The following is a 23,816-nucleotide window of genomic DNA, read 5'->3' on the forward strand; positions in this document are numbered from 1 at the left end:
TAAGAAAAAGAAAATTAACAGTTGGCATATCAAACTCGAACCATTACCTTTATTTCTGATAAATCTGTATTAGCAAGTGTTACTATAGGCAAGCAAGCATCCTAACACTGAACTCCAACATCAGGCCAATTTACCCAGCCAGGCACAGGCAACGCTGGGAACCACATTCCTCCCTGGCAGGGGAAACCTTTTCCCTAGAAACGCAGAGCAGAAAACACATTCCCAGGGGGCAACTTACTCCCAAAAGAAAGAGAAGAGGTGGGGACTGGCGCATGCATGTCATAGTTCTTCTTCCAACTTGCTAATCAGCGATGTCATTCCACCTCCCCTGGGAAAGAACATGTGAAGGGATGGAGGGAGGGCAGGGGCGTGGCACTAAAAGAGCTCCTCCCACATGGAAAAGTGCACGCCCAAAGCACCCTCTTGAGATATAAGAAGAGACTATGGTCTGCTTTGTCTGCTGTTTCCTGGAAAACATGGTTGGAGGCACTGGACCAGTACCCCATCACCAGCTTCCCGGGTACAGAGAATCAGGAAGTGGGCACCCATTTTTGCCTAGGCAGATCTTGGAGGAGTAGTCTGGCCCCACAGGTGGTTTCCTAATTCCTGTTGGATCCTTTCTGTTTGTAAAGACTGTTTATTTGAGTAATTTTTTAATAGTTAAGATAGCTAAGCTGTAAACTCATAAAAGCAGGGACTTGATAACATCACTCACCTGTGTACCTGCAGTTGCCCAGCCCATTCTAGATGCCCGGCAAAGACTAATAGATTCAGGAAAGAATGAAGGAATGGGTGATACAGCACAAGAGAAAGTACTGAGTACATGTTTTAGATGGGACAGTTTGACATTCACCTGCCCTGTTCACCTTGACCTATAACCTCTTTTTGTATTACTTTCAGCCACGATCAGCCATTACGCCCACTTGCATGTCATCAGTAGCTTCTGCTAATATTGGAAATCCTTTGAGTACTTCTCACCTATGAAAATGAACTCCTATAATAACAAACAAAAAGCTAATTTGGAGGAGAGAGAGACTTTTCAAAATTCTTTAAGCCAGCATGAGATTTTTTTAGGCACTTCACCTGGTGAGCTCCCAGTCCAATGCATGGCAGTGAATCTGTGTACGTGATAAAACCTCTCAATGTAAATGGCAGGGACACCATTAATATCCAAGTATGGGACTGGGATCCTTATCATACAGTACAGGATAAATGGTCCCTAAGTACTTGTTATGTGCTGAATTGTATCCCCTGAATTCATAAGTCAGAGTCCTGACCTCAATGTACAAATTACCTCAGACATCTGAGTTACTTCAAAAAAGTAATGGTATTTGGAGATAAGTTTATAAGAAGATGGTTAAGGTAAAATAAGGCCATTAGGATGAGCTCTCATATAATCTGGGGTCCTTAGAAGAGGAAATTTGGACACAGACATCAGACATGTACACTCGCAGAAGACATGTGAGGACACAGCAGGAAGGTGCCACCTGGAGGACAAGGAGAGAGGTCTCAGGAAAAACCAAATCAGTCCATGTCTTGACCTTGGCCTTCTACCTCCAGAACTGTGAGAAAATAAATTTCTGTTGTTTAAGCCACCCAGTCAGTGGTATTTCATTATAGTAGCCCTAGTAAATTCATACGACACTTGCTGCAGATTTCTTCGTTGTGGCATTATGACAAGGATGTTTTTGTGCAACACGTCCACGTCCTCACTGGGCACTGTGTAATGTGGATTGCATAAGAAAGCACAACTAGGGGCGCCTGGGTGGTTCAGTCGGGTAAGCGTTGGGCTTTGTCTCAGGTCATGATCTTGTGGTTCATGAGAACCACGTTGGACTCTGTGCAGACAGCTCAGAGCCTGGAGCCTGCCTCGGATTCTGTGTCTCCCTCTCTCTCTGCCCCTCCTGCTCTCGTGCTCTCTTTCTCTCTCAAAAATAAACACTAAAAAAATTTTTTTTTAAAGAAAGCACAACTGACAGATAACATGAGATCAGGTTTTACTAGAAGGAAGCAATTGGCAAGACTTTAGAAGTCTCAGGAAATTAGACACTCCTTGATACCTTTACCTAATTTTCTTACCCCTAAATATTATTCTTTTAGAAGTTTCTTTTTCTCTTCTCTCACCGTGTCACCTGCCTTCCACTCTCCCGTGTTAACCACATGCCTACTGCCACCCACATCCATTTGCTCTCCAGCTGAACCTGACATTCATTTCTGCCTTTGAGGCATAAAAAATGAAACAGCTGTATTTTTGTTTGTTTTTTTTTGTTAAGGCTTCAAGCAGATTTCCCCAACTGAAAGTTGGGAGCAAATGTAAAAACCTGTTGGTGAGGGTAAGATTTTCAACTTGGCCTCAACTCCAGGAATATGGATCCAGAAATGCAGCCAGTCCTTTAGAGGTATCAAGAGGGATTTCTATTCTGCCAGAAAAGCACCCTCAAGGCTTGGTTGGGAATCTATAACCCAGTGTCCTTGATTGGGACACTGTTTGGGACAGACCACCCATCTGGGAGGAGCCCTGAGGACGGCTCCCATGACTGTCAGTGGGAACCTGTCTTGGCTTCCTCCCATAACTCAGGGGACAGCTCTGCAAGACCTAGAGTAAGGCACTTCCCTCCTCTGGATCCGAACTATAAAAATTTCTGTTTCCTGGATGGAATTAGTCACTTTCCATTATTTTTAACTGTGGAAAGAACTTCACTCAGGCAAACTCTTGTATATAAGTTTATATTAAAGACAAACAAATGTATTGCTGGCCTAGTTCAAGGCCGGGGCCGTGGGGAGAGCCCCACCTGCTCTCGCTTTGCCCAATACCTCCTCTGCTTCCTCCTTCAGGCCACCGCCGAGGACTCTCAAGGGATCTCCTTGGCAGAAACATAGTGAAAATTGCCAGATGTGATTGTCTCTAGGGCCAGTGTGCAGGGAAATGTTTAATAATAGTCTGGGGAGTGGGGAGTGCTGATTTGCAGTGTTTGCTGATTTCTGTGGTGTAAATACTACCTCCAAGGCTACACTCAAGCCACCAATGTCATGTCATTGAATGCAGAGTTGGGCGTGCAGTAGCATACCATGTGGGAAAGTAATTATGAAGCAATGAGTTTTGAGTATTTATTACTTTTTCTTTTTAATATAATCTATTCAACTGTAAGTTTATATGATGTAATTTTTTACAACGGCTGTGTTAGAAATTGGCTTGCAAAATTCTGGAAAATTTAACAATCGGTTCTTACAAGTTAGTATGAGCCAGCCCCAGGATACCACTATCTAGAATCTTTTTAGTGCCAACATTCTAAATCTTTATACCAAAGCATAAGCCGTTTAAAGCTGGGAAGGGCTAAGTGGAATAATCCTAGGGATTTTGGAAGTGTGCTCAGGATGGGGGCAGGGAAACATGTTTTCAGTGTAATATCCAGCAGAGCACACAGAACCAAAAAATAGGCAACCAGTGAATGATTCAATGACCCAATGGGGCAATGAACCAACCCCATATTGTGGAGACTTTGTACTTTGAGTTATTTTTTTCAACCAGTCACGGGGTGGGTTTTTATACTCATCCGATCACATTATGTCATCCAGCCTTCCCTGGGACAGGTGGCACCAACATGGCCAAGAGGTATCAGCAGTGCACTAAGTTAATGGGGTCTTGGAGAGCCTACAAGAGGGATGTCATCTGATACACAAACTCGCCACAGCTGACAATCCAAGCAAGTCCAGAGGCCTGCCTGCATTCTACCTAGACTTCCAGGTAGCATGATTCCCCATGGGTGGGTATGATCTTATTGTAAGTATCTTGTATCTCCTCCTGGTTACTGTTTCTCTGCAGATGATTCTGAATTCATACTTTGGTCCTTCAGTTCTTCCCAGAGTCTTCCTAGGGGCTGTTGGATATTCAATAGCCAAGGAATTAAGAGCCTGGATTCTGAGCCAGATTCCTTGGAACCAAAATTCTAGTTTTGTCACTTAGGAATTATGTGACCTTGGGCAAACTGCTTAACTTCTCTGTATTTCAATGTCATCCTAGATAAAATGTGGATGATAATAGTACCTACTTTAAAGCATTATTGGGAAGATCAAATGAGTTTCATTTAAAGCACTCAGAACAAGGCTTGACATAGAATATGCTCTTTAAATGTTACCTATTATTATATTATGATTATATATAATATATAATGTGTGCACTTATATATAATTATTACATATAATAATATATGCACTAAATGAATGAATGCAGGTGAACAAATGCATGGGAAAGAATGGCCTGGATGGATGTGCAGTGCGATTTTTCTGGAAAACAAATGCCAAGTATACATAATAAATAATAGCTGTAACCTTAGCTAGCATTTACTGTGTGTTTAAAATGCATTTTATAAGCATTATTTCATTAATTCCTCATAAAAATTCTAATAGGAAGGAACTGCCTTTAGCTGTATTATACAGATAAGAAAACCCAGACCTGTTGAAGGCAAGAAACTTTTGCAAGATCGTGTAGTTTGTTAGTGACTCAACTCCACATCTTTTGACTCCAGAGCTTGAGCTTCTAACCACTTAACCCATCAGCCAGCTCCTAACCTGATGACATCCCTCCTCTGTACTGTCCCCCACCCCTGCCTTTCTTCCCACCCTTCCCTTCCATGTCTTCACTGATCCCTTCAGGTCTATCCAAGACTTGCATGCTTTCTGAAGATTTCCCAGACTGTTGCCCTTAATATGATGCTGCCAGTACTTTCATATACTGTGTGCCCATCACTCTCTCTCCTGCCCTTGGCTGTTTTCTCTCTCTCTGAATGTGTCACACAAATGGAGACTTTGTGTGGAGATTTTGCAAGACCTAGGTTAAATTCATGCCCAAGCTAAGACATTGCCCCAAGCTCCATGACACAGCCAATTCTTGATGAATGCTGCCCTGTGTATGCATCATGGCTCCCCAGAAACTGCAATCTGCTGTTAGCCTTCACATCAGGGGCTGTAAAATGGGAACAATGGGAAGTTTAGCTGGCTAGATCAAGCCCTCTCTAACCAAGCACCCTTAACCTCTTTCAGTCACAGGCTCAATGGTTCAGAGAGAAGAATGGAGAGCCGAAGTCAGCTGTTTCTATGGAAGAGATGATCCAGCCTCTACCCTCAAGGTGCCTGCCTACTGCATGTTCACAGATGCAAAACCCCTTTAAGAGCATCTACAGAACAACTCAGATGAGAATGCAAATGTAGTTCAGAGCACAAAGAAGTGCCGAGGGGAACAGGGAGTTCAAAGAGGCTCCGAATGCAGTAGCACCCTTCAGGGAAAGTTTCCTAGAGATAGTGAGCAGATTTTATAAAAATTAAAAATCATACTCTCTTGGTACAAATGCAGTACATGTCCATGACAAACAAATCAGAAAATACAGACAAGTAAAGAAAGGAAGTTCTAAAAACCCACCTAACAATCTCGCCCACCCAAAGACAACTTCTATTAACATCCTCAACACCTTGACAACCAGATTTTACATGAGGCAATGTGCAGAACAGAAGCACAGGTTGTGTGTGTGTGTGTGTGTGTGTGTGTGTGTGTGTGTGTGTGGCTGTGGCTGTGGCTGAGGGGTGGAGGGGGAGCAGAGACAGTCTTGGCATTTTAGTCTATCCTGGGGAGTAAGTGATGAGAAATTTATCTGATAGGCTTGGGAAGTAGAGGGTTGAATGAGAGGACTAACAGATCTCTCAGACCAGGCAGAGATTTGATGCAGGCAGCAGCACCAAGGAGCCTAGCTGAGTAGTGATCCAATTAAAATAATCATAGTAGCAATAGCAGTGAACATGTGTCAAGTGCTTCCCATGTGCATGGCATTGTGCTAAAGACTTTACATTCCATCATCTTATGTAATCCTCACAACCATGCTATGAAGTGGATAGTCTCATCTATATTTTATTGTGGGTAAGGGGTTTGCCCAAATTCACCAACCCATATACCAGGGTTTCTTAGATGGTGTACTCTATAGGTCACCTGCATCAATATTCCCTGAGGTGTTTGTTAGACCAATCAAGACAATAGGAGTCAGAAAACCTCAGACCTGTTGACTCCATGGTTTGATTGAAGGTCATCTTCAGGCTGAAATGCTTCTGAAAGTCACCAATGAGCATGCCCAGAAGATACCAGTAAACTGAGAAATGTCCAGGGTGGTCTCCTGAGTAATCCACAGTCCCATTTCCTTCTAAAAATGCTCTGAGGATGACAGTGAGAAGAAGCACGGACCCAGCCCAACATCAGAGTCCTGTGGGCTCCACATGCCTTTCTTCTCCTTGGATTAATGATCTTGCAGCCACAAAGCTTGGAGAGAGCCTTCTACAGGAGGTGTGCTGCCCTCAAAGGCAGTCACAGATAGTGTAGGTCAATCATTCAAGGCACCAGAGGGGGAAGTCAGGATGAGGGGGTAAAAAATGGATTGGGAGATTAGGATGACAAGGGAAGGCTGGGAACAAAGAGCCCACACCCTGATGTTGTCCTTTATGTCTTCACCTGATCTTAGCAAGTCCCCCGGTCTTCTAACATCAGGGCTCTTATCTATAAAATAGGGAGTTGTCCCTAATGGTCTCAAAGGTCCTTTCAGCTAGGTGGGAATATACTGTCTAAGACCAGCATGTACTTCTGCTGCCCTTGTTTACCTGGGGGCAAGTCCAGAAGCCCAGGAGTCTTGTGGCCACATGGAGGGCTGTGGCAGACACCCACTGATGGGGACCACAAGGGCCATAAGAAAGGTGACCTTCACCAAGGAGGCTGGGGAAGACCAGGAGTGGCTCCAGCTCTGGGCGAGATGCCAGGGCCTCCCTATCTGTTGAACAGTTTAAAGACCTTTCATGCACATTATACCATTTGGTCCTTTCCACTCCCTCATAGGTTGGCATTTATTGTAGCTCCATGTGTGACCATAGGCAAAGACAGAGAGAATGCTATGGGAACAAAAATGTATTTTCAAGAACACCCAGGGACAAGGTAGAAAAGTGGCAGTGGGAAGAAGCACCTGGTTACCAAGCTTTCAATTCCAGACTGTGAGGCAGGTTTTGCAAGTTACCAAGAAAGTTTCCCCAGTGGTGCTCAGGATCCACCTCTTTCTCTTTGTCCTGCTCTCATTGATTGGCTGGCTGCCACTCAGCATGGAGCCAGCCCTCTATTGGGCTGAGTTCTCTCCTGTCACCTCTGAGGTACCTGTGACAGTGTAATTGTCATATTAATAAATTTGCTGTATTTTTCCATTGCCTTCTCTTTACAAGCAGGCACTGCTAGTCAGGCTTTTTGTTTTTCCTTGCCTTAGGAATTCTTGCAGGACTGAAAGCGGAAGCTGCTTGAAGCTAATAGATCTTCCTGTCTTTGGTAAAAAGCCCTGGCTCGTTTATGAGATGATGCAGACACCCTGAGGGAGAAGGGGAGTGGAAGCAGGAGGGCTTTGAAGGACAAGGAAAGAGAAAGCAGTGTGCTCAGAGACCAGAGAGTTAGAAAACAACTCTGATTACGAGAACAGAGCCCATCAGAGCCTTGGGTAAGGGCCAGACCTCAGGGGATGCAAGGCCTTAGGCATTGGATTTCCAGCCTGAACAAAGATCCCTGGGCCCTAAAGTATGACTCAGAAACACTAAAGTCACCAAACTGGATGAAACATGAGGCACCAAAGTGTGGACTATTGGCTGATCAGTGAGTGAGATGCCTCTATACTTTTGCCCAATTAGGCACAACTTTTCAAGGGGTTGAGCTCTCAGAATGACCGATTAATTTTCTACCCACTGAACAGGATTGGGAGTTCAGAATCAGATTTACTTTGATTAGAGGGAAAAAAGCAAAAGAATGCAATATTCCTGGCTCAGCTGGGTCGTATAGTAAGAGTCACACCTGACATGGATAGAAGCATGAATGACCCCACTGTACTGGTGCCACTAGTCTGTGAAGATACCAGTTACATCTTCTTAATATGCAAATCTTATTAGCTCTAAGCTCTCCTCAGCTAATGTAAGAATTCCAGTCCAGTTCTTGGACTATTGTTCAGGATGTGTTAGCCACAAGTAACAGAAAACCCAGATTCAAACATATAAGGAAATATATCATTTCACTAAAGGGAATTCCAGAAGTGGTGGGCCCCAGTGGAGCACACTGAGAGCTCAGGGTATTAGAGACCCAGGTTGTCTTCAACTCTCTGCTTTCCTGTCCTCAAGATGTTGGCTTTGTCCTCCAGCTGGTCCCCTTTGTGGTAATAAGATGTCTTCACCAGATACAATAATATCTAGAGGAAGAAAAGGACACTCTTCCTGTATCTGCTTCTTAGAAGCACAAAAACTTTCCAAAAGTGCCCTGTAGAATTTCGTTCATATCTCACTGGCCAGCCTGGGTACATGTCTACTCTTCAACCTATTTCTGGCAAGGAGAATTGAGTCACTGGCTTGACAGGAAGCTGAAGAGTCCATCACAACACTGATACTTTCCATCTCTCAAATGCAGGCTTGCTCACTATAAGGTCACACAGACACCTCCCCTTCCCATGGTTGGGTTTGGATCTTTCTTCATTTATGTCAAATGCTTTCTCAGGGACCCTAGCATTTCCTATAGAGTAGAAAGCGCTCAGACTTACTTATCTAATTCTGAATCCAAAATGCAAATGCTGCTCAAGCTTTCTTTCCCTTGGAACGCTTTGGTAGAAACAGGTCCTTAGAGGAAGTAGGGAGCTGGGGGACCCATATTCCTTTTGCCAGACAAATCCAACTTCAGCTCTGGCCTAGCCAAGACCTCCATTGTGTGGTTGTGTCCAGCTTATGCCCCGGACCTCATCTTGTCTTCTGGTCCCAAGGGAGTCAAGTTGGGCCACCGGCAAAGCATGCTTCACAAGCCATGGCAGCCACATTGGGAAAAGTCTAGTGGTGCTACTTTTCTCAGAAGGAGGCTGTGTACATGGCATTATAATCTCCCCTTCAGTTTATTCACAACATTGATATTAACCCCATTTTACATTAGAGGAAAGAGGTAACAGAGTGGTAAGTAGCAGGCTTAAGGTCACTTAGCTAGTTAGGCAGCAGAGCCCAGAACATTTTTCTATAAGTATCTTTGTAGACAATGCCTAGAAATATAATTGTTGGTTCAGAGTATGTGCATGAGCTTCTCTATGAGAAACTAACTGCCAACTGTTTTTTAAAATAGTGTATGAGTGTTCCAGTTGCTCCACATCCTCATCAACATTTGATATTGTATTTTATTTTTAGCATTCTAGTGGGTGTATATTTGTTTTAATTTGTATTTCCCTGCTAACTAGAGACAGCAAGCCCTTTTGGACGTGCTTACTAGCCATTTGTATATCTTCTTGTATGAAGTGTCTGCCCATTCTCTTTAATTGGGTTACTGTTCTTTTTGTTAAGTTGCAGAAATGCTTTATATTTTATTGATAACATTCTCTGTTTTGCAAATACTTTTTTCCAGTCTGTGGTCTGCCTATTCATTTTTCTCAAGGGTACAGAAATTTTTAATTTTGTTGTGAATTAATAGGTTGATATTTTTCTTTTGTAGCTATTGTTTTCTATAAGCTGTCCAAAAACACCTTTTACTACTCAGAGATTGTGAAGATATTCTCCTAGTTATCTTTCTAGAAGCTTTATGGTTTATCTTTTACATTTAGGTCTGTGATTCTTCTTAAATTAATATTTGTGTATTGTGTGAAGTGCTGCTCAGAGTTCATGGTTTTTTTAATGTTTGTTTATTTTTGAAACTGAGACAGAGTGCAAGTGGGGGAGGGGCAGAGAGGGAGAAGGAGACACAGAATCTGAAGCAGATTCTGAGCTGTCAGCACAGAGCCTGACATGAGGCTCGAACCCACGAGCTGTCAGGTCATGACCTAAGCTGAAGTTGTGCTCTTAACCGACAGCCACTCAGGTGCCAAAAGTTCATGTTTTTAGTATGGAAATCCAGCTGTTCCAGCATCATCTGTTGAAAAGCCCATTATTGTCCCATAGAAGTGAATTGGCCATGCTGTCAAAAGTTACTTAGCCATAAAAATATAGGTCTTTTTCTAGACCTTCTTTCAGTTTTTTGTATATAACTATCCTTACCTCAATACCCTAGCCCCTCAATTACTGTAGCTTTAGAGTAAGTTTTGAACACAGCTTGAGTTCCCTCATTTTGTCCTTCTTTTCCAGTATTGTTTTGGTTATTCTAGATGCTTTGCTTTCATATACACTTTAGAACTGGTTTACACACGCACACACACACACACACATACACTCACTCACTCACTCACCTACTAGGACTTTGGGATTTTACTAAGCTAGGTAGGTATAAAAGGAAAAACCCAATTCTTCCCTACTATGTCTTTCTTCCCTGTGAGTCTATTTTACAAGAACACTTCACATCTGACACTTCTGGTCACCAAATGTGTGGGATTTTTTTGCTGCCACAATAACAAGCAAGTCTTGGATACCAGCTGAATATCCTACAGTTTAACTCAATTCTGACACTACCTACCTGGAGATAACGGCCGGTTAGGGCTCAGTCCCACAAGACTGCCCCACTCCTTTAGATGCCAGTTAAAACCTGTGCTTCTGAGCGACCACTATGAATCAGAGCTTCCAAAGACCTCCTTCAGGTTTGATTCATTTGCTAAAGTGGCTCATAGAACTCAGGGAAACACTTACTTACATTTACCAGGTTATTAAAGGAGACAGATGAACGTCCAATGAAGAGATGCTTAGCACAAGATCTGAGAGGGTCCTGAGGGCAGGAGCTTCTGTCTCTGTGGAGTTGGGATGTGTCACCCTCCTGGCATGGAGGTGTTGGCCAGCCCAGAAGCTCTTCAAACTCCATAGTATTGGAATTTTATGGAGGCTTCCTCACATAGGCATAGCCTGTCTCCCCTCTCCAGAGGACAAGGGATAGGGCTGAAAATCCAAGCGTCTAATCAGGGCTTGGTCTTTCCGGTGACCCCCGCTCAGGAGACCACCCAGAATTGCCTCATCAGAATAGACGATGCTCCTAGTTTTCTAATCACTTAGGAAGTTACAAGGGTTTTAGGAGCTCCATGCCAGGAAGCAGGATGAACTCCCAATACATATTTCTTATTATAAATCACAACAACATGCTTCCACTTCAGTATGCTTCTCTGCTTGTGTACCACTCCTCTCCAGCTTCTTTCCTGTCACAAAAGAGAAAAATTTCTCCACATTTTGAGGGCTAACTCCTCTGCCAAATTTTTATTTCATCTCATTCTGGCTTCTCTGTCCTTTCTCCAACATTTCAAAATTTCAAACCCTCCTTCACCAGTGGCTCCTCCTCTGTCTTCAAACTTTCCTCTCTGTATATGTGTGTGTGGCTGTGTGTGTATGTGTGAGTGTGAGTGTGTGTGTTCTTTTTAATCTTGAGTTAAGTTCAGGGGTGCCTGGGTGACTCAGTTGGTTAAGCATCCGACTCTTGATTTCAGGTCAGGTCATGATCTCATGGCTTGGGAGTTCAAGCACCCACTGGGCTCCATGCTGAGCCCGCTTGGTATTCTCTCTTTCTCTTCTCTCTCCCCACCTTTCTCTGCCCCTCCCCACTCATGCTCATGCTCTCTCTCCTTCAAAAATAAACAAACTTCAAAAAAAAATTTAAATCTTGAATTAAATTCAAACAAGCTTTAGTACCCATTCCACCCCTGTTTTCCCCTTCCAGGATTCTCTCTGGTCACATATAACTGCTGCCTTCCCTTCTCTCATGTCTGCTCATTTCTTTAATCCTTGTAGTAGAGGGTCCACCTTCTAGCAGTTTCCAGAACTTCTCAATTACGAATTCCAATCTACCAGACCCAGTGCTTCATCCGTCTTCAGGTTCTCCTTTCTGTGGTGCTGTGCTCTGGTGACTTTCTCTATCTCCTTGGTGGTCCTCCCTCTTTCTGTGACTGCTTCTCCTTACTTTATAGCCATTCCTACCATTGTTTGGTGGCTTCAAGAGAGACTAGAAGCCATCAGACAAGTACCCCAACTTCCCACCTGCAAATCTGAAAAACCATCATTTTCCTGGTCAAAACGGAACATTTGTCTCTTCCTTGACTCATAGCAGTTGCTCCAACTTGAAGGAAATCCCATCTTTTCCCACCTTCTCAGGGACTGCTCTCTAACAATTTGCTTCACTTGTTCTTGAATCTTAAACCTCTTCTCTGCTGTTCTTTCTCAACATCACCAAAACACTGTCTCCATTTCTTTTTTTGAAAATAGCCTTATTTTCACTTCCTCTTATATGTAGTTTACAGTGAAACTTTCTAAAAGAGTTGTGTGCACCCACTGTCTTCTCTTACATCCTTTCTGGTCACTCCTCAGTCCTCTAAAATGAGACCTTTGTTTCCAATGTGTCAGTAAAAAACTTCACCCATGTTACCAATGATCTCTTTGTTGTGAAAATCTCTTGGACCTTTGTGGCCCCTTCACTTATTCTTGGCAGCATTGACATTGTTCATCACTTCTTCCTCATGCATCCCCTTCCCATGATGGCTTCCTCTCTGCACCATGGACAAGTCTCTCCTTTGGGTTCTGTCCTAGCTTCCTTCTTTTCTCACTTTCCCTCAGTGATCTCACCTATCCTTCACTCCACAACTATTTATTTTTAAATTATTTTTCATTTTATTTATTTAAGATACAGAGAGCATGCACACAAGAAAGAAAGGCAGAGAGTGAGAGAAAGAAAAATTTAAGCAGGCTCCACACTCAGGTCATTTCATGACCCTGGGATCATGACTGAGCCAAAACCAAGAGTCAGACACTCAACCAACTGAGCCACCCAGGCACCCCCACAAGTATTTATTGAGTGCCCACTGTAAGTCAGGCACTGATCTAAGCCCTGAAGATATACAAGTGCCTGCTCTCATGGACTTGACAATGGTGTCAGTTCCATCTGGATACTGATGACATATAAATTGGCCTGTAGCCCAGATATCTCTCTTTTGTCTAGTTGGTCTGCTTGGCTATTCTACATACACCTCACATTCAGTATCTCCAAAGCTAAAATTTCATCCTCAGCCTACCTCCAGACCAGTTCCTCCTCCTGTCTCAGTTACACAAGCCACAAAGTGCTCATTGTCTTTGTTCACCATTGTTGATTCTTCACTTTCCTTCCCCTCCTAATATAATTTATAACCAAGTGCTATCAATATTATACTTTCTAATCTTCTGAGGTGCCTCTGGAATCCATTTACTGCTCTCAGTGCTCAACACCATTGCTCTAGTTTAGGCCAACATCCCCACCCCTTTGATTCCCAGCAGGTCCCTCTAGTCTTGATCATTTCCTCACCCCACCCCATCTTCAACCCATTGTCTGTACTGTGGCCAGAGTCATTTTCTAATATAACTCTGATCACAGACCTCCCTGCTTAAAATTCCTCGTTGCCTTTAAAATAGAAGCTGACCCCTTCAACACAACCCAGAGATCTTCTGCCTCTCCTGCCTCTCTATCCCATCTTTTCCTCCTACCCTCCTCAGTCTCAACTCTCCTGCCACACAGATTTTCTCTCCCAGTGCTTGGGTGTGCCAGGCTCCGTCATACCTCCTAGACTTCAGAAGTGCACTACCACTAGCCTGAAACACTTTCCCACTCAGGAACCCACCCCTGCACCTCGCTAACTGCTACCTACCCCAGTTTCAGCTTAAATGTTACTTCCAGAACACTTTCCTTAGAATCTCTAGTCTGTATTTCAATGCCATCCTGTCCTATCCATCATAGTATGATTTTTTAATTTCTTTTGTTGTTCTCTGTGCCCTTCTCCCACCCCCACTGGACTCTAAGTAACAGGAAGGTAGTGACAAGGTCTGTGTCACTCATGTCATGTTGTATTTCCCACTTATAGAAAGTACCAGTCCTCACATATTTGTCAAATGAATGAATAATTTCTTGCCTTTCTCCTTCTGCCTTCTAAATACAGACATTGTTTAAGATTCATGTCTCTGAGCTTTGCTCAATTTCCTTCTTTATCACTGATTCCTATTGCTTCATGATCACGTCTGTGTGAAGTCTCAAATCTACCCACAGGCTGGATATCTCTAAGCACCAAGTCTGCATTTCCAACATTATGCTAGATATTCATGCCTGTAGTGTTTTTTCATCACCTCAGATAAAGGATATAAAACATTAAAGGCATGCAAGGATATATATTCAGGATGTGTAATGTAACACTGTCCATAATATTGAAAAATTGGAAGCATCACAAATGCCCATCAAGAGAGAATTGGGCAAATAAATTCCAATCCTACTGTAGAGCCTTAGAAAGACTAAAAAGATTTATATACTAACATTAAAAGATGTCCTTGATATACTGCTAAGTAAAAAAGCAGGTTTCAGAATGATAAATATAGTTTCGTTTCATCTTATTCAATTATTCAACATGCACAGATCGAGCATCTACTATGTGCAGGTGTCTATTCCAGGTGCTGGGGGTGTAAAAAGACCAAGACAATGTCTTTGCATTTACAGAGCTTTCAAGACAGATTATAAGCCAATTATACATATATGAAACGTCAGGTGATGATAAGTGCTATGAAGAAATAGCATTGGGGCACCTGGCTGGCTCATTTGGTGGGATATGTGACTCTTGATCTCAGGATCATGAGTTCAAGTCCCATGTTGGGCATGGATCCTACTTAAGAAGAAGAAGAAAAAGAAGGAGAAGGAGGAGGAGAAGGAGGAAGATGAAAAAAGAGAAAAGAAATAGTGTTATGAGATGTGCTATTTTAGATAGGTGCTCAGGGAAGGCCTTTCTGCAATAGTGACAGTTGAGCAGAAACCTGAATAGAGTAAGGGCAGGAATCTTGTGAATATTTAAGGAAAGGACATTCCAGTCAGAAGCTCGACCACCACAAGGCCTGTCATAGTAGCATATTTAGGTTGCTCTAGAAACAGCCAGGAGATTTGTACAGCTGGGACAAGTAAGGGAAGGAGAGTGGTCGGACATGAGGTCACACAGCCCACCTGGACTCAGGCCTGGGCTCTGGAGTCCATTCGAAGTGTGATGGAAAGTCGGTCTTTGGAGGTATGTCTGTTACATGTCGGTGTCTCATTGAAAAGAGCTAGAAAAATATATACCAACTGTTATCAGAAACTATTTCTGAGACATGGGATTACAGGAGACCTTCATTTTTCAAAACCATACCCTTTTGTTGTGTTTGAATATTTTATAGTAAGTGTGTATTTAGTAATCAGAAAAGAAGATGATGGGGGCGCCTGGGTGGCTCAGTCGGTTAAGTGGCCGGCTTTGGTTCAGGTCATGATCTCATGGTTCGTGGGTTCGAGCCCCGCGTTGGGCTTTGTGCTGACCGCTACCTCAGAGCCTGGAGTCTGCTTTGGATTCTGTGTCTCCCTCTCTCTCTGACACTGCCCTGCTCATGCTCTCTCTGTCTGTCTCAAAAATAAATAAAACATTAAAATAAATTTAAAAAAAAAAAGAAAAGAAGATGATGATTTAAAACATTTGTGCATACCCTTGACTTATCAATTCCCTTTCATGAAAAACATCCCATCCTTTAAAAAGATGAGTGAAATTTTTAAAATTATGTGTATAAGGCTCAGTCAGTTAAGTGTCTGACTTCGGCTCAGGTCATGATCATAGTTTGTGTGTTCGAACCTTGCATTGGGCTCTGTGCTGACAGCTCAGAGGCTGGAGCCTGCTTCGGATTCTGTGTCTCCCCCTCTCTCTCTGCCCCTCCCCAGCTCGTGCTCTGTCTCTCTCTCTCAAAAATAAACAAACATTTAAAAAAAATTTTAAAGGATGTTCATTATAGTGTTATTTATAAAAAGCTAGAAATAACTTAAATGTTCAACAATAGAGAATTGATTGAATAAATTATAGTAAAATTATACAATGCAGTAGGATCCCTGACAAAGTATGTCAGAGAATATCACCCTAGGCTCAAAGCATAGCTCAGTGCTCAACTTTGGAAACTTTTCTGGACACATCTGCCTAAAATGACCCCTTCCTCCTTGAGCCTTATTTGTGCCTGTTGTCTCTTGCACTCTTCCGGCCCTTCCCACATACGATCGCATTATGGAACAACAAATTTAGTTCACACTTGGCTCACCATAAGCTTTGCTAATGGAAGGAGAGCAGGCACAACAATTCCAAACAAAAGATAATTCATTCCTTTGTAAATGCATTATACCATTTATTTTGCAGTGGGTTTGCCATTCTAATTAGCTTCCCTTATGCTAATATGAAAAGTAATGAGCTTATCCCAACACATACACAAGAGGCAAAGACCAGAGACGCAGAAAAGGACTGAAGAGTGAAGTTCCTCTGGGGAGGCCCCCAGGGAGAACAACCAGCGCCAGGGTCCAGGGAGTTGTCAGGGCCCTTCATCACCATGCCCAGTCACTGAGAGACTGGACTGCGCCCCTCTCCTCAGGCTTCTGTGCCCTGTGCTCTGGGCTTGCAAGGCTGGACTACCTGAGCTCAGGTCTGAACCACTGTGTGTGTGTGTGTGTGTGTGTGTGTGTGTACACGCATGCACTTCTCCTCCTGGCCTGGACTTGGGGCAGTGAAATAGCCCCTAGTGAGTCATTTCGGGGGGAAGGCCTTCTTCCTCCAGTCTGTGCGGTGCGCAGCTACCTCAGCAGCTCCCACAGAGGCCAGGACACAGTCCGTCCACCCACCTCACAGTGGGCAGGGGCAGAGGGGGCAGGACGTCCCCCAAGAAAAAGGAGCCTCCTTATCCTACAGCCCTCCCAAACTTTCTTTCTTTTGTGTGACTTGCGGTCTTACTGGGGAAGCCTCTTCTTCCTGGCAGCGCTGAGAGACGGGTAGGATTTTCTACCAGGTGGGGCATTTGAGGGGGCTTGTAGGTAATACCCCTCTTTCCTACCAAGTCCTCTGCCAACTGACAACTTGTGGGTTACACAGGAGCTAACCAACTGAGGACATATTTAGTCCTGGTGAGCGCTGATACTGGTGGGTGTGTTTGTCTTAGGGCTGCCTAATTGTTGTTTTAGTTTTTGTTTTTCTTTTCTTTTGTTTTGTTTTTTAGGGCTGCCTAATTCTGAAGCCCAGAAGGGTCCTCTACAAGGATGGTTAGTCTCTTAAACTTTTTATTGATCCCAAAATGGGTTTTTGGCCTTATTCAACACCCTGTGCCCTAACTCACCAGCTCTTGTTACAAAAAAGAAGGGGAAGATATTGGAGGTTTGTGGGTTTTGTTTTAGGGGGTTGTTTGCCTTTGAAAATTCCCAGGAGTCAAAAAATCTATTGCTATAATCAATCTTTTTCCTTTGCTTCTCGCCCCCCATCCTCTTCTCTCAATCCCTCCTTTGCCTCCTCACATCCTACCTCTCCTTCCTCACTTGCCAGTTTAGCCTGGAAGTGCTCTCTCCCCACTCTTGGCTTCCTATCTCACCTCCCCACCCAGACAGAAGATGGAGGTGGTTCTAACAGGAGATGAGGCGCTATAATGCCCCATAGATCCAAGGAACCGGCACACTTGTCTCTTGTCATTTAGCTTTGGCACCATCCCATGGTCCCAACTCCCTCTGAATAGAAAAAATTCTAAATTATTTTAAATCCTTAAGCAGGCAGAGTTCACAACCCCACTGGCTGAAGTGCTCGCCATCAGTACTTTCCATGAGCCAACATAATGCCTCTCACAGTGCGATGTGGGAGGCCAGAGCTAAAACAAAACAAACTACACCTCCCTCCATACAAAAACAAACAAACAAAACAAAACAAAACAAAAAAACCCCCCTCATTCCAGAATCCTGTTGTTCAGCTAAACAAAGATTTAAGTGCCAGGTTAATGCCTGGGCAGAAACCCAGAGATAGAGATGTCTTGCTCCAAGGGAGTTCACAGTCTGGCTTCTCATAGCTAGACTTTTCTGGAGCATACTTGGTCATGGGCCAGCAGCATGAAGTCACCTCCTGCCTCAGCCTCCGATAGAAATGGCAATTCTGCTTCCTTGTAGAGTCATAGGATCCTTACACATCCCGGTATCAGAGATGGAAACTGAGACCAGAAAGGTGACCGGTCCTGAGCAGGTCACTTGGCTGGTGACTGTGTTGGGCCTGGGCCTGTTTCCCGACATCACCCTGCCTCCTCGGCATTCCTTTGAGCCAAGGAGCCAGGCAGAATCCATGATAGCTGGCTGCTTCTGGGAGTGGCCAGAAGGGGGCGTGGCTTCCAAGCTCCACTAGGTAGCTGTCCAGATAAACTTCCCAGCATGCTGAGAGGCTCACAACTCCCAACATGGTAGGACAGAAGTTCTCTGTGAGGACCAGAGCCAAAGAAACTCAGTCAAGTTAGTGCTGATACTGTCAAGCTCTCTGCACAAGGAACTAATACAATTGCCTCCTGCCCCTGTGGCCAGAGCCCCCCAGTGCCCATGGCTCTGGACTATGCTTGACAGCATGGATTTTTGGCCCTTGAAAATCATACAGTGCAGGATTTTCAAGCTAGTGGCCCCAAGCCACTAACTGGTGGCAAAATCTAATTTTTTAAAGGAAAGAAAAGAGTTGAAAATACACGTGTGGTAGGCAGAATTCTCAAAGGGTCCCCAGTGACTTCACGTAATCCCTTCCCCTTGAGTGTGGACAGGACCTGTGAATACAATGGGATATCACTCCCAAGATTACAATGGTCACACAGCAAAGGAAGGGATTTTGCAAAATAATTAGGGGCCATAACAGCTGACTTAGAGATAATCAAAAGACACAGTATCCTGGATAAGCCTAACCTAATCAGATTAACCCTTTAAAAGAAAGGTTCTTCCACAGGACTTGCAGAAGCAAGCTGCCATGAATTCTACAGCTGCAAGGACTTGACTTCTGCCAGCAGCCACATGAGCGTGAAAGAGAACCTAAGCTTCAGATGGATGGCAGTACCAGCCCACACCTTGATGGTGGGCATCCGGCTCTGTGCACCTGCACTCTGACCCATGAAAACAGATGTAATAAACATACTATGTGTGTGGTGATTTGTTGCACAACAATAGAAAACTAATATAATGCTCCAGTAGTAAGGATAAATATTACTAACTTTTTTAGGTTTTGTATACAGATGCATAAATATTAGACCATGGTGTAAAATAAATGTTGTTTTGAGATGTAATCAAAACTTTGAAAGGCACTGATGTAGTTAGAGAGTGATTCATCCAAGGTTGAGCAGCCATTCCTGGAAGAATCAAAACTGGAATTCAAGCGTCCCTTGCCAGTGCTCCCACACTGCTTCATGTTGTTAGGAAACATGAGTTCCATTTCTGAGAGGAGAGAAGAGTGGAAAAGTGATGGATTATCCTGGTCAAGTCGGTTCCTCCTAAGTCAGGACATGGCCACCTCATGACATTCTTCTTTTGTCAGACTAACCATTCCTCCCCCTCCAAGGTCTGTTCACTATGTGGTATGACTATGGGTTAAGTGCTTTGCATAAATGAATTAATTCATGCATCGGACAAATAGAGCAGGCATTTATACAGCTATTTTCCAGATGACAAAAGTGAAGCTCTGAGTTAAGCAAAACATACCCCAAAACACAGAGCTGGTACACGGTAAACACAGGATTCCAACCCACGCCTGCTGAATTCCAGTGCCTGAGTCCTTCACCATATTTCTGACCCTACATTGTGTGGTTTCCCACAACAAGTAATTCTCCAGTTCTCTGCGGACATCAACTGGGTGTCCTATAATTTAATTCAATTCTGACTCTCACTACCCGGGTCAAGTACTTAGCCCCACAAGACATCCCCCCCGCCTCAGATGCCAATCACAAGTAATAGGTCCCCAGGTGACCCCTCTTCTGCCCACATGACAACAAATCAGAGGTTCCCACAACCCACGATTTCAAGAACTACTGTAAGAGCTCACAGGGAAACACTTTAACTACTATTAAGGGTTTATTATAAAAGATACAAATGAATGACCAGATAAGAGGGATATAGAGTGAGGTCCAGCTCTGTCCTGAGTGTGACACCTTCGCGGCTTGTGGATATATTCACCAACCCAGAATCTCTCTGAACCCCTTCATTTAGAGTTTTTATGGTTCCATTACACGGGCATGCCTGCTTGATTAAATCATTGACCTTTGGTGGATAACTCAGTTTCCAGCTCCTCAGCTACTAGTGGGGCTGAAAATTCTGACCCTCTGATCACATGGTCAGCTTCTCAGGCTTGCAGCCTCCGCCTCCACCTCATTAGCATAGCTCAGCTGGGGTTGGATGGGGCTTATAATCAACAACAAAACACTCTCCTGTCACCCCCATCACTCAGGGAATTACAAAGCTTTTTAGGAGCTCTGTCCCAGGAATGGGGGATGAAGACCAAGTATAAATGTCTTGTTATGTGGTAGCCTGGTGCAGGGGTGCAAAAGCGCGTGGCTCCAGGGGTCCCAAACAGACCAGGTTCGGCCACCTTTCTGCTGACAAAATCCAAAGGCAGAGAGACAAGCAGTGGTGAAACAAGAAAGGAATTTATTTCAGCAAGATCAGCACTGGGAAGACAGCAGACTAGAGTCTCAAAGACTGTCTCCAAAGTGCCGAAAACACTTCCAGGTTTATATGAGGAAAATGTGGGGCAAAGGTTGGTGGGAATGTGCAGGCGGGCAGTAAAGGTCAGGTCGGCCATTGTCTTGGGGTCAGTCATGCCGGGTCTTGCTGGGTTAGTGGGGTACTTAACTGCTTGAGGAGGTAGTTTAGTTTCCTATCAAGGGATGCTTTGCCCACAGGGTCTTTTGCCTGAGTTAAAAGATAAGCCAGAAAGAAGAATTTAATCAATTAGAAAGTACAGATTGAGGTCAAAATGGAAGTAGTTGAAGTCCTCTTTCAATATTACAAATATCACAGCTGTTAACTACTAAGTGCACTGAGCCTCACAGAAAATTTCTCTGCACAAACTCAGACTTTGTGGCTGGGAAATGTCCTGGATTTGGGGGCGTCTACTCATATATGGCAATACATAGCTAATATTTATTGAGCAGTTATTCTCTGCTGAGCACTGTGTCAGGCACTTTACATTCATTATCTCACTAAATCTTCACAAGCCTATGAGAGTAAACACTAGTATTCTCTGCAATGTACAGATAGCTAACAGAAACTCAGAGAGAGGTCATCAAGAAATAACTTATTCGAGATTACACTGGAAATGCGAGGATACTTCACTATTAAATAATCCATTCATATAAGGCACCATTTGAATAGGCCTAACAAGAAAAAACATGTGATTTCACCCAGATGATAAATAAAGCTTTCGACAAAATCCAAAAAAATGGTGCAACCATCGTGGAAAACATTAGTAACTCCTCAAAAGGCTCAAGATAAGATCCAATAATTCTACTCTTCGTATAGACTCAAGAATTCAAAACATACGAGAGGTGCCTGGTGGCTCAGTCGGTTAAGCGTCTGACTTCAGCTCAGGTCATGATCTCGGGGTTCACAAGTTCGAGCCCTGTGTCGGGCTCTGTGCTGACAGTTAGCTCAGAGCGTGGAGTCTGCTTCGGATTCTGTGTCTCCCTCTCTCTCTGCTCCTTCCCAGCTTATATTCTGTCTCTCTCTCTCTCTCTTGCCTTCAAAAAATAAATAAACATTAAAAAAAATCAAAACATATGTCCACACAAAGATTTGTACAAAGATGTCCATAGAAGCATTATTCATAATAGCCAAGATGCGGAAACAGTCTAAACGTCCACCAACAGATGACTGGGTGAACAGACTGGGAGCTCACCATGGAGGAGATTATTATTTGCAGATAAAAAAGAATGACGTTCTGAGACACATTACAAGATGGATGAACTTTGAACACATTCTGCCAAGTAAAAGAAGCTGGTCAAAAAAGACTACATATTGTAGGATTCCATTTATATGAAATACCCAAAATAGACAATTTCATATGGACAGAAAGTGGATCAGTGATTGTCTGGGGCCAGAACAGGCATGAAGGCTGCAGCAGAATGAGAAGTGACTGCTAATGAGTATAGGGTTTCTTTCTGGGATGCTAAAAATACTCTAAAATTCGATTGTGGTGATGGTTTGTACAACTCTGTGATTGTACTGAAAACCACTGGACTATGTAAACTTCAAATAGGTGAATTTTATGGTATTTAAAATCTATCACAATAAAACGTTTAAAAAGAGAAGAAGGGTGCCTGGCTGGCTCAGTGGGAAGAGCATGTGACTTGATATCCAGATCTTGAGTTTGAGCCACATGTTGGGTGGAGAGATTACTTTAAAAAAAGAGAGAGACAGAGACAGAGAGAAGAAAAAGGAGGAGAAGACAAAGAAGCAATCCAGCTTGCCTACTGGAAAGACCAAATGAAGAGGCGCCATGTGGAAGGAGGGAGGTCCTGCCTTTCCAGCAACCAAATCAAGCCTTTACTTTTTAAAAAAATTTTAAGCTGTATTTATTTATTTTGAGAGAGAGAGCACAGGGGAGGGGCAGAGACAAGGAGAGAGAGAATCCCAAGCAGGGTCTGCACTACCAGTGCGGAGCCTGACTCAGGGCTCAGAACTCAGAACAGTGAGATCATGACCTGAACCAAAATCAAGAGTCCAATGCTTAACTGACTGAGCCACCCAGGCGCCCCCAAATCAAGCCTTTAAGCAACTGTGGCCCCAGCTCCCAAGTACTACAGCCATACAGGAGGACCCGAGCAAGATTAGCAGAAGAACTGCCCAGCTGAGCCAAATCTACACACGGAACTATGGAAGTTAATAAAACAAATCTTATTTTAAGCCACTAAATTTCAGGGTGGTTTGTTATCCATCAATAGATAACCAAAACAGCCACTTGGGAGAAGATGCCACAGACTCCAAATGGGGCAGAGATCTAAATGCCAAACGTGAAATGCAAGTACCAAAAGAAAATATGGGTACCTCCTTCTACAACCTGTGTACGGGGGAAATCTTTCTAATTATATCTCCAAATGAAGATGCAATAAAATAAAATATTGATATATATAATTACTTTTAAAAATGTAAGGTTTTGCAGGGCAAAAAAAATCAACAAAATCAAAAATCAAATGACAGATTTATAGGATAGATTTACATTACAGTACCACAGATAAGGTATCAAAATCTCTATAATGTAAATAATTTTTTCAATTGAGGGAAAGGATAAAAAATCCCCCAGAAGAATAGGCAAAATTAACAACAATAAAAAGATGTAAAACCGACTCTGAAACAGGAATGGATGTTCAGTCTCATTCATAATAAGGGAAAGGCAAATTAAAACGATACTAAGATAGCAATTCTCCCGCATCAGATGGGCAAAAACTCAAAATCCTGACAATATTCTCTGCTGATGAGACAGGAGAAACAGATAGTCATCTATTGCTGATAAGGATGAAAAATGGTACAACTGAGGGGCATCTAGATGGCTCAGTCGTTAAGTGTCTGACTTTGGCTCAGGTCATGATGTCATAGTTTGTGAGTTCCACCCCGCATCAGGTCTGTGCTGTTAGTGTGGAGCCCACTTTGGATCCTCTGTCTTCCCATCTCTGCCCCTCCCGCACCCATTCTCTCTCTCTCAAAATAAGTAAATAAACTTAAAAAGAAATGATACAACCCCTATGCAGAGGAATTTGGCAATGTCTAACAGACCAGGATATATTCACTCTTTGATACAATCATTCCACTCCTAGGAATTTACCCTGAAGGTACACATCCAACAATTTAAAACTAATCGTGTACTAGGTCGCTCGTGCATTATATGAAATTTCAAAAAATATACATGTATTAATACCTCAAATACCCAAACATGGAAGATTGGTTAAATAAACAATGACATTCAGGTGAAGTACTATAAAGTCCTATTAAAAATGTGGAAAACTATGACTCGATTTCCAGAATATAGTGAATGAAAAATGCAAAGTGCAAACAACTGCAAATAATA

The 23,816-nt window shown here is 43.2% G+C and overlaps 1 long non-coding RNA gene across 1 annotated transcript; it reads left to right on the forward strand.

Moving 5' to 3' along the window:
- Positions 1-3,593: 3,593 nt before the first annotated feature.
- LOC115301638 lies at positions 3,594-17,017 on the forward strand. Its single transcript, XR_003913205.1, has 3 exons — positions 3,594-3,745; positions 5,041-5,126; positions 16,978-17,017. It is a non-coding gene; the product is annotated as an uncharacterized LOC115301638 (long non-coding RNA).
- The last annotated feature ends 6,799 nt before the right edge of the window (positions 17,018-23,816 follow it).

Source organism: Suricata suricatta, chromosome 9, assembly GCF_006229205.1.
Source record: "Suricata suricatta isolate VVHF042 chromosome 9, meerkat_22Aug2017_6uvM2_HiC, whole genome shotgun sequence".
NCBI classification, from domain to species: Eukaryota; Metazoa; Chordata; class Mammalia; order Carnivora; family Herpestidae; genus Suricata; species Suricata suricatta.